This window comes from Myotis davidii, unplaced genomic scaffold (assembly GCF_000327345.1).
Source record: "Myotis davidii unplaced genomic scaffold, ASM32734v1 scaffold204, whole genome shotgun sequence".
Lineage (NCBI taxonomy): Eukaryota > Metazoa > Chordata > Mammalia > Chiroptera > Vespertilionidae > Myotis > Myotis davidii.
Genome location: NW_006299715.1, coordinates 6984400 through 6994959, shown reverse-complemented (window position 1 = coordinate 6994959; position 10560 = coordinate 6984400). Strand labels below are relative to the sequence as shown.

Here is a 10560-nt window from a genome sequence, read left to right as displayed (position 1 = left end):
TAGTCTTTGGCAACCCCTTTTTCATTCTCTGTTTCTATGAATTTGACTTTTTTATTTGACTTTTAAATATTCCATATATAAGTAATATAAAGTATTTGTCTTTCTCTGGCTTATTTAACTTAGCATAATGCCCTCAAGTTTCATGTTATTGCCACAAACAGCCAGATTTCCTTTTTTCTCATTGCTGAATAACATTCCATTGTTTATCTATACCAGGTTTTCTTTATCCCTTACATCTCTTGATGGACACTTAGGTTATTTCTATATCTTAGCTTTTGTGAATATTTCTGTAATGAGCAAGGGAGTGCAGATATCATTTTGATATGCTATTATTTCCTTTGGATATATGTATGCCCAGAAGTTTGATTACTGGTTCAAAATGAGGAATGTATCCTTTTTTGTTTGGGTTTTGAGATGGCTAGAGTTAGCCAAGAGTCAAGGGAGCTGGACACCAGTCCTACCTTCGAAGAGTTGATGGTGAACTTGAAGTCAGAGAAAAGACTCGCAAAGAATTAAGAGTAACGCTTAATACAAGACATGAACAGGGTGTCAAAGCTGTCAGCAAAAGCCAGCTGGGCATTGATTTCTGAATCAAGGAACCAACTGAAACTCAGCATGAGAATATGACACAATAATAAATCATGAAATCTGCACTTAAATGAGAGAACTAAACAATGAAATGAAATCACTAACCCAAGGCCTCACAATTACTCTGTCGAAGGAGGGGTTTCACCTCAGGGTAATGCCACAGTTACTCTGTTGGGTCTTCTCCATAGAGTTTCCTGTTTAGAGAAGAGGACAAATGCTTCAATGCAAGGGGGTGGTCATAGGAGGGAGAAGGACTTGAAACACATGGTGAAGGTGAGGAGCGATTGGTGGTACTGAGTGAAAGATAGAAAGCCTACAAACTGATTCCACCAGAGGGATACGGGTGCATTAAGCAAGACGGGAAACAGAGAAGGCCATGAAAGTTAAGAAGTGGTCATTTGATTTTAGACATGGTTTAAAGTGTCTGAAGAACACAAGCCACTCCCAGAAGCAAGCTTTATTGTCATTTTTGTACCTTTTTTGTTCAGGTTACCTGTGTGATGAAATCTTTTTTCTTCTCACTTGATTTTTTTCACTATGTTTTTGAATTGTTAATTTGGTCCAAAAGGGATAGAGTGATGACTGCTTATAAAAAGCTACATAGAGGTTTAGATTTATTTTATTTTATTTTTCATAATGAAGATTAGTGTGTGTGTTTATTTTAAATATATTTTTATGGATTTCAGAGAGGAAGAGAGAGGGATAGAGAGATAGAAACATCAATGATGCAAGATAATCACTGATTGGCTGCCTCTGCATGCCCCCATTGGGAATCGAGCCCAGAACCTAGGCATGTGCCCTTGACCAGAATTGAACCTGGGACCCTTCATTCCGCAGACCAAACCAGCTAGGGCTAGAAGTTTAGATTTAAAAAGCTTTCTCTGTTTTTTTTGTCTCTTTTATAGTTGATTTCATAATTGGTCACTTGTGCATTTTCCAGTAGGAGTCATAAAAACCTATTGTCCACTTGCATTGACCTGAAGAGTAATATTTGGGCTAAGCGTTAACAGGAGCAAGGCCAATTTCTGCTGGTGTCGTTTATACACTGACACAGGAGCCTAACACTTTAAGCAGACTCAATTTTACAGCCCACCAGGTCTATAAAATTGCTCTGTTATCTGCTTAGATCACAGGGTTAAAGTTTAAGCTTCTTACTTCCAAACTGCTTTTTTTGCCAGGGGATCTAGAGCTGCAAGAGTGATGGGCAGAAGCCCTTTCAGGCAACACTGGCACATCTTTGCTTATAAAGTTTCAGAGGAGAAAAAAAAAAGAACAAAACAGCAAGTTCTGGAGAATAACTACTGACAGAAGAAACCTTATTCACCTTTTAGCAAAACATTTTCCTTGGAGACTTGGGGTAGAAAAACAACTCCACAGTATGTTTTGTGTTCTCTGACTCTGCTTAGAGGTGGCACATTCTCCAGTGAGTGTTCCTGGAGGTAATAAAAATCATGTTTCATTGAGCTCAGTGACAGGGTAAAGTCAATCGATGCTTTAGGTGAGCAGAGGTGGCAAAAGCTCAATAATAATAGCAGAAAGCATGCGTATGGATTCTGATGGTGCACCATACACTGTGCAAAATCCTTTACATACAGATTCTATTTAATCTTCGGAATTATTCAGGTGCCATTATGATCACCATTTAACAATTGAGGAGAATAAAGATTTGCGGTTTAAAGTGACTTGTCCCAAATTATAAGGCTACTAAGTGGCAGAGCTGAAACTCAAGCCCAAGTCATTTAGTCTTTTGCCACATTTTTTATCAATACCTGCCACACAGGAGACATTAATCTTGGTGGTGAGGTTGAAGCCATGAACAAGCCCGTGAACCCTGGAACCAGACTTCAGACTCTGACTGTGGTACTGTGTGACCGTGGGCAAGTTACTTACTCTCTCTGTGCCAGTGTCTTCATCTTTAGAACATGATACAGTGTGCTCATGGGAACTTTATGAATTAATGTATGCAAAATGCTTACACAGATCAAATGCTATGAAGGGTAGTTTGCTAATATTATTACATTTTTAGGACAAACAGGAGAAAGTCTATCAAAATTCAAGAGAAGCTCTACGGTTAGGACATGGTTCCTTTAGTGTAGTATCACAGGCTATCTTTCTTTACCTCACTTCATGTTTCACTACTTTTTAAATTTTTCTCTTTGATCATAGTTCCTTTCAGCTGTTGCCTTTCCTGACAACAAGAATATCTTAGAATATCAATCTTTTTAGTCTGTCTCTCTGTGCAAGTTCAATCACATTTCTAGTTTCCTTCTGCCCTCACCCCAGCATTTTTACTGTAGATTTTCTCTCTGTGTATGACCGGCAAATAATGTTTATTTCCCTCACTTACCAAAAAGCAAGTAGGACCTTACCACCTATAAAAATAATACTTCTTTTATAAGGGACACTTCATGACTTGTAATAATAATATGGATAACGCTAATAATAAGCATTCCAATAGGTGATTATATTTTAAAATCTAAGCTGTGTAAATAGTTATTAATGTTTATAAATAAGGTAGAGACAATGCATTCATATGTGCTGTGAGCAATTTTCTTCTGAGTAGTTATATTTTAAAACTGTTTGAATTAAATCACAACATTGTAAAATAATAGGTTCTCCTGAAATAGAAATTGCAATGTCATTGCCAACAAACACCTCTAACACATTCAAAATAATTGGCTGTTTTCAAAGTACTTTTCATTTTCCATGTGATATATGAATATTAAATAGGATAAAGTACAATGATAAAGGGCTTTTTTGGTCCTGGCATATTTTTAGTGTCAGAGTTGAAGAAACACATGTTTGAGTGACAGAAATTGGAGGGGTTCCAATTGGTCTGGGTGGTCTGGGAAGTGGTAGGACTCCACAGTGTTTTGATAGATGGGTTGCTTTCTACTCATGACCTGTGCACCAACAACTTGGAGTTAATTGCCCGTACACCTTCCATGTGGCTGAAAATAGCTCCTGGTGGGTGGATAGGTGAGTGGTTGTGAAGATAAGAAGAGTTGAGAGTAAAACATTTGAAGTTGGCAGAGTTTAGAGAGTTGCTTCCATGCTGGCCAGCATGGCTCAGCGATTCTCTCTCATCATTGATGTTTCTATACCTCTCTCCCTCTCCCTTCCTCTGTCTATAATCAATAAAAAATGTATTATATTTTTAAAAAAGGAGTTACTGCCAGAGCCCGGCCCAGGTCTAAATTCTCCATCCAGAGAAGTCAAATATAAGAACAGGAAGAGGAAAGACATGTTTGTGTCCAATCCCAGCTCCCCCACTTATCAGCTGTATAGCTGTGCACACTTGAGCAAATTCCTTAACCCTCAAAAATCTCTTTCCTCAATTGATTATAATGCCAAACCATTTGAGCATTGCTGGGGGTGGGACTAAGGAATGGGATATTCTGAGTATATGGCTGTACAAGATTTTGATGTAGAAAGGAAGGGAGGGGAAAAATTGCATGTCATGTAAAATGGCTTTGGAAATCTTCCAGGCAACTTTATCTTTGCCCTGATGTGTCAGACTGAACATTAAACATCTTCTTATTTCAGAACTAGAGGCCTGGTGCACGACATCCGCAGTCAGACACCCTTAGTGCTGCCACGGAGGCGGGAGAGGCTCCTGCCACTGCTGCTCTGCTCGCCAGCCATGAGCCCAGCTTATGGTTGAGAGGCACTCCCACTGACCATCAGGGGCAGTTCCTGCATTGAGCATCTGCCCCCTGGTGGTCAGTGTACATCATAGCAATCAGTCATTCTATCATTGAGTCTATTTGCATATTACCCTTTTATTATATAGGACAGCGCCACGGCCCATCCTGAAGCCCCCCTCCAGACCGGGCAGCGCGGTGGGCCTGCGCACGCCTCCACTTGGGGGGCTGCCCCCGGCGGCAGCCTCATGTCCCAGTGGCACAAGTCCCTGCCCCCATCCCTGCCCACCAGCTCCTGTGTGCACGCAGCCTGTTGAACGGTCGTGACTGGGACACCGTTAGGACCAATTAGCATATTGCCTCTTTATATATATAAATTTCTCAGGAGTAGTTTCCAGTTCTGTAATCAAGAATCCTACAGTATTGTTTAGTATGAAGGTAAAGTCTGGAGTGAAATTCGTCAAACTCTTCTCTAATACTGCCACTAGACCCCACTTCTAAATAATAACATGTAACATATCATTAGAAGGTAGTTTTTCTCATCATGATGTTATTGTCATTCTGATCAAGTCACTATTAAAGCAATTTAAGAAAGAGTCAACAGTAGGAGTAAAGACTCAGAGGGGTTTTTTTATAAATGAGATAAAGCAATGTAAGTCGAGCTGGCTGAATCTTTGGCTCAGACAAATCAATTTTAGCTCAAATAGAATTTTAAAGTTATACTACCTATAATCTTTTTATAATGAAAAATGGATAGATTCTTTTTTTAAGAAGGGTCATGTTTTATTGAGAAATGGACCTCCTTATAGATACAAGGTGGCCAGGTTGGGGTACTTCAGGTAGTTATGCATTTGTTTCACAGTTTTTATTGAGCGCTTTTAGATGCTGTTGGACCAGTGGAGCCAGTAGTCTGTCAGATCAAAGAGAAGCCATGGAGACAATGGCCTCACAGTGTTATGACATGATAAGGAAGGACTCGATTCTGTGTGCCTGACCTGTGTACTGAACCACTTTCATTTTAAAAATCTGATTTTTTTTTTCATAAAATGGTTTTATTTCAGCATTACAGGCCTTGCTTATAAAAATGTGTATTAGGACCACAGGCCTCACATTCATGTTTGTTTATAAAGAAAGATGTTCTGTAGCTGTGTTCTGGAGGGTATGGCTTGACCTCCGATAGAGACAAGTGCACATAATTATGAGTTGGGCTGTAATAAGATTCTACTGTATTTTAAGAAAAGTTGTGAGAAAGGGGAGAAAGACTACTATTTTTGAAACTCATTATGTTGTTCCCAAGTGATTTGAATTCCAATTTATAGCCCAACTGTGTCATGGCCTGAGAGAACTGTTGACTCAGACACAGAGACTTAAACCTAAGGTGCAAAGAACAAAAGGAGACAGCCAGGAAGCTCAAGGGGTCTGGGTTTGGGAATTTATTATCTGATTAAAATGAAATCTCTTAGAAGATGCATGAATTAAAATACTATTTCTATTCAGATTATCTCAGGATGCAAAGGCAGCATTTGGAATTAGCAACACATCGAGGTATGTGTTAACCGAGGCCTGGAGATGATTCAAGAGGCCAGAGTCCCACATGGTGCTGGTTTTCATTCCAGACAAACCCCTCAGCCTCCTGGAACTTAACATTTCTCAGTGATAAAATGAGGAAGAGCAAACAACATTTCATATTCTTTCCAGTTCTGAGATTTCATCACTTCCACACCTTATTCTACTTTTTCTGATCAGCACATCATCGACCACCATCATGGTGATCAAGGTGGCTGGCATGTTTCCCCTGAGGAGTTGGGGTTCAGTGGCCACCTGGTTTGTGATTTCAATTCTTTTATTCCCCAGGCTTTAAGACCAGAATATATATATAACTGTTTCTATCTCAAATAGCATGTTGACTAAACTCACAATCTTTGGTGTCAAAAAATAAAACAAAACAGGGATTAAATCCCAGCTCTGTCACTTACTAGCTGTGTGACCTTGAGTAAGTTGCTCAAGTTCATTGAGTCCCAGTTTATTCTTTGTAAAATAAGGGCAATAACAACTACCTCGCAGAATTTTTGTCAGTATCAGAATGAGATAATATACAGCCAGGCTTGGAACAAAAGCTCTCTATAGGATGGTGGTTTTTATTAACAATCTCAGTCAAGTGCTTAGAAAGATTAGAGTCCTTGTCTGCTTCATTACTAACCAGCCACCTGATCTTGAGCAAGCCACTTAGAATCCCCAAGCCTCATCTGTAGATTGGGGATGGTAATCACTTCTTTAATGGTCATGGTAAAGAATAAATAATATGATTGACTAACAAGATGCCCAGCACTCACTGGGCAAACTTGGTGAATAACAAGACTTGCTTTTATTCTTATTGTGTGTCATTTGAATCCAGTTCCAAGTTTGCTCAGGCTGCCAGAACCAAATGCCATAGACTGGTGGCTTAACCAAGAGAAAGTTATTTTCTCATGGTTCTGGGACATGAAGTCCAAAATCAAGGAGCCCACAGGTTTGTTTTCCTAAGACCTCTCCCAGTGGCTTGCAGATGGCTGCCTTCTTGCTGTGTCTTCGCGGCTTTTCCCTCTGCATGTATATCCCAGGTCTGTCTCTTTCTCTTTCTCTCATCGTTATAAAGACACCAGTTGCATTGGATTAGGGTCCCATCCTTATGCCCTCATTTAACTTGACCTCCTTAAAGGCCATATCTTCAAATATAATCATATTGGGAGGTTAGACCTTCAAAATACAAATTATACAGCAACACAATTCAATCCACAGAAGGGCCAGAAATCAGACAGCACTAGATTAAAGAGAAAGCCGGAAGTAGGAAATCAACCCAGTGGAGAAAGTCAACTTCTCTGAGACATTTGACAATGCAGGGAGAGAGAAGGTGTCATTAATTTTATCATTGTTAAGAGAGCAAGTGGTGCCCTAACTGGTTTGGCTCAGTGGATAGAGCGTCGGCCTGCGGACTGAAGGGTCCGGGGTTCGATTCCGGTCAAGGGCATGTACCTTGGTTGCAGGCAATATCCCCAGTAGGAGGTGTGCAGGAGGCAGCTGATGAATGTTTCTCTCTCATTGATGTTTCTAACTCTCTATCCCGCTCCCTTCCTCTCTGTAAAAAAAAAACAATAAAATATATTAAAAGAGAGAGAGAGAGAGAGGGAGGGAGAGCAAGTGGCAAAGCAGAAGGAACAGGTTTTGTCATTACAGACTTGGATGTAAATCTTTTCTCTCTTTTTTCTCCTCTGTGACATCTCGCCACTCCTTTTTTTTTTTTTTTTTTCACTTCTATGAGACTCAGTACTCACATGTGTAAAGAATAGACAATGATAGCTCATCTTGGAATTACTGCAAGGAGTACAATAATATCAACAGAGCCCGTCTCCTGATATCTAATAGGAGCTCAATAAATGCTAAGAACTATATTAAAATCCCTCCCCAAATGCATGCTCTTCGGTGGTGGCTGAGTCACATCATGTATTTTGCAGCAGAATCACACTGTGCTCTGCACAGAGTTTGCCTCCAGGAATCAGAGTTTGGATTGGGTTAGATGGTGTTGCATTTTTAATTTATCATAAGCTGGTGATTGCTGATGATTCCAGGTGTGTGTTTAGAGCCTGTAAGCCTCCTGGAAATAGAAACAGCCCTCTGGCAGGTAGGAGTCATTAAGAAGTAAGGTACCAGTGAGCTGGGAAAACAAGAGAGCCTGCAGGCAGGCACTTGAAGTGTGCTGCTTTGAATATTGCATGTGCTGCTTTGAATATTGCATGTGCTGCTCATCCTATCACACACACTTAACTCAATCACATTGACCCTCTGGCCCCAGGACTCTCATTTCAGTCTTGGCATATACAGGTCTGCGACAGCTGGGGAAGCAACTGTGTTGGGTGTGTGGTCCGGACTGCTGTGTGGTTACAAAGGCCAAAAAGTTAATGCGCTGTTTTGTTTCTTTCTAGTGGAAAGGGCATTGGGTCTAGAGGAGGTTATGCTATGATTCAAAGGCTACTCAGAAAATCTGATTAAAATGTCCTCTACTTCTGCCTTGCTGTGTTTCTCAGAACAATGCACAGTCAACACAGTGATTCCAAAGAAGGCGTTTAAGGGCCACCAGTGGCCCACAAACCTCAGTGTGAGAAATAATTTTCTGGAGGGCAGCTAAGGTTCCAGGGACTCCAGAGGCATGGAAACTTGAGCAGCAATATCATTTGTTTATTGACTCATTCATTCGTTCACCAAATAATGCTTGAGCCACGACGGGATATGAGACTCTACATCAAGTCCAGAGGACATTCAGATCTGTAAGACATTACTCCTGCCTTCAAGGAACTCACAATAGAGAAGACAGACACAAGCAGATCGCAATGTTTTGCTTTACATGCTGGATGAGAGAGAGGTAGAGGGTAGACCTCTGACCAGGGAGTCACCAGTCTGCATGCTGGAGCGATCGGGAAGGCTTTAGAGAGGAGGCAGGAATATTAGAATAGGTCATAAAAGATACACACATTTCACCAGGTGAGAAAAGGACAGAGGAATATTTTAAGCTGAGGAAATTACACTCTAAATGGTTCATAAGGAGCTTATACCAGGGCATTTTTCAAGAAAGCCAGAGTCTTTCTATTTGTTATTGTTTGTTTACATTAGACCTGTTCTGTGGAACTTATTTCTCCACTGGCAATGACAATAACTACCAGGCAGCTCAAGTCATTGGATTCACAGCAGTCGTAGGGAGTACCATCTTCCTTCATTCTCTCAGCTCAGCACCCGTGGAGTAGAATCAACTTATTCACGCCGATGAACAACAGAAAAAACTGAAGGAGTCCATTATGGCATTTTTTACTTGCCTCACCAAGCCTAGCCTGAGGTCAAGCTGTTAATGCCTAGTTGCCTTTCATTGGCTACTTTCTTTCCACATCCTTTGCTGCGGTTCTCAACCTGTGGGTCGCGACCCCTTTGGCGGTCAAACAACCCTTTCACCAGGGTTGCCTAAGACCTGCATATGTACCTGCATATCAGATATTTACATTACGATTCATAACAGTAGCAACATTACAGTTATGAAGTAGCAACGAAAATAATTTTATGGTTGGGTCACAACATGAGGAACTGTATTGAAAGGGCCAGAAGGTTGAGAACCACTGCTTTAGAGGAAAACCACCAAAATTCTCATCAATTTTATCCTTGTCAGCTCAGAGTTACTTACTCTTGGTCTTGCCAATTTTTCATGTCCCTCTTCTTATTATCTATCAATCACTATTCTGCAGCGTTTCCAGATCACTGTTGCAAAATAAATTATTTTGATATGAAAAGTACAAAACAAATATTTGCTTTCACATCCCCTTTTTCATTTTGACAAGCATAACCATCCCAAGTATTTGTTTCGTCGCCATTATTGGTCTTTCATAAACGCCTGGAGGGCAGTGATGAGGGCATGTGGAGATCAGACTTGCCCTGACCTTCATTTTCCTGCTAAGTGAGAGTTCTGGCCCTGAACTCTACTTCAGTGAGACAGGACAGTAAGCAGGTACACATGTTAGTGAAAGGCAGAATTATATATATATATTTTTGGCTAATTTTATTGGGGTGATTTTGGTTAATACAATTACGTATGTTTCAGGTGCATAATTCTATGATACATCATCTGTTTATTTGTACTGTGTGTTCACCACCCCCCTAGTCAAATCTTCTTCCTTTACTCTCTTCGACTCTCCTAGCTCCCTCCACCCCTTCTCCCTCTGGTAATCACCAGAGAGGCAGTGTTACTAAGTATCAAAAATGATGTGACTTTTGTAATCAACAAGAACTACATTTCCAAATGACACATGCGCGGTGGAATTGGGGGTACCGGTGACCCTGGGTGCAGAGTTGATGAGAAGAAGCTCTTCTCCTGAGCTTCACCCCTCAGAGTGGGGAATCTGTAGCCAAGAGGAAGGAAGATGATGGAGGGAAGCCATGGCCTCAGTACTGGGCCTGGACGCTTCTGTCCCTGATGAGTTTCTTAGCTGAGGTTTGAGCTGAACTACGGCAGGAAGAATTCCTTAGACCTCCATTGGGCCCCACTGCAAAGAGCTGGACCTCATTAAGGATGTTGTACTTTTTGAGACCGAAATATCCAGATCCTACTAGATCCCAACACCTCCCAATGATCCTAATGCAAATATGCAGATGTTACCAGATGTTACTTGTGGGGAAGAAGGGTTCTATGGACAAATACCCTTTGGGGTTAATTGGGTTAAACAAAGCTAAACAGAATTCTTTGCTGCAAGTTCTCTAAACCATATAGTTCTGTGTTTTGCTCCCAAACTCTGTAAATGTTTACATTTCCCAA

General features: G+C 40.8%; 1 protein-coding gene across 3 annotated transcripts in view; it reads left to right on the top strand.

Moving 5' to 3' along the window:
• The window catches only part of KCNIP4 (potassium voltage-gated channel interacting protein 4), a 460104-nt gene that overhangs the window by 366031 nt on the left and 83513 nt on the right, over positions 1 to 10560 (top strand). The window lies entirely within an intron of this gene.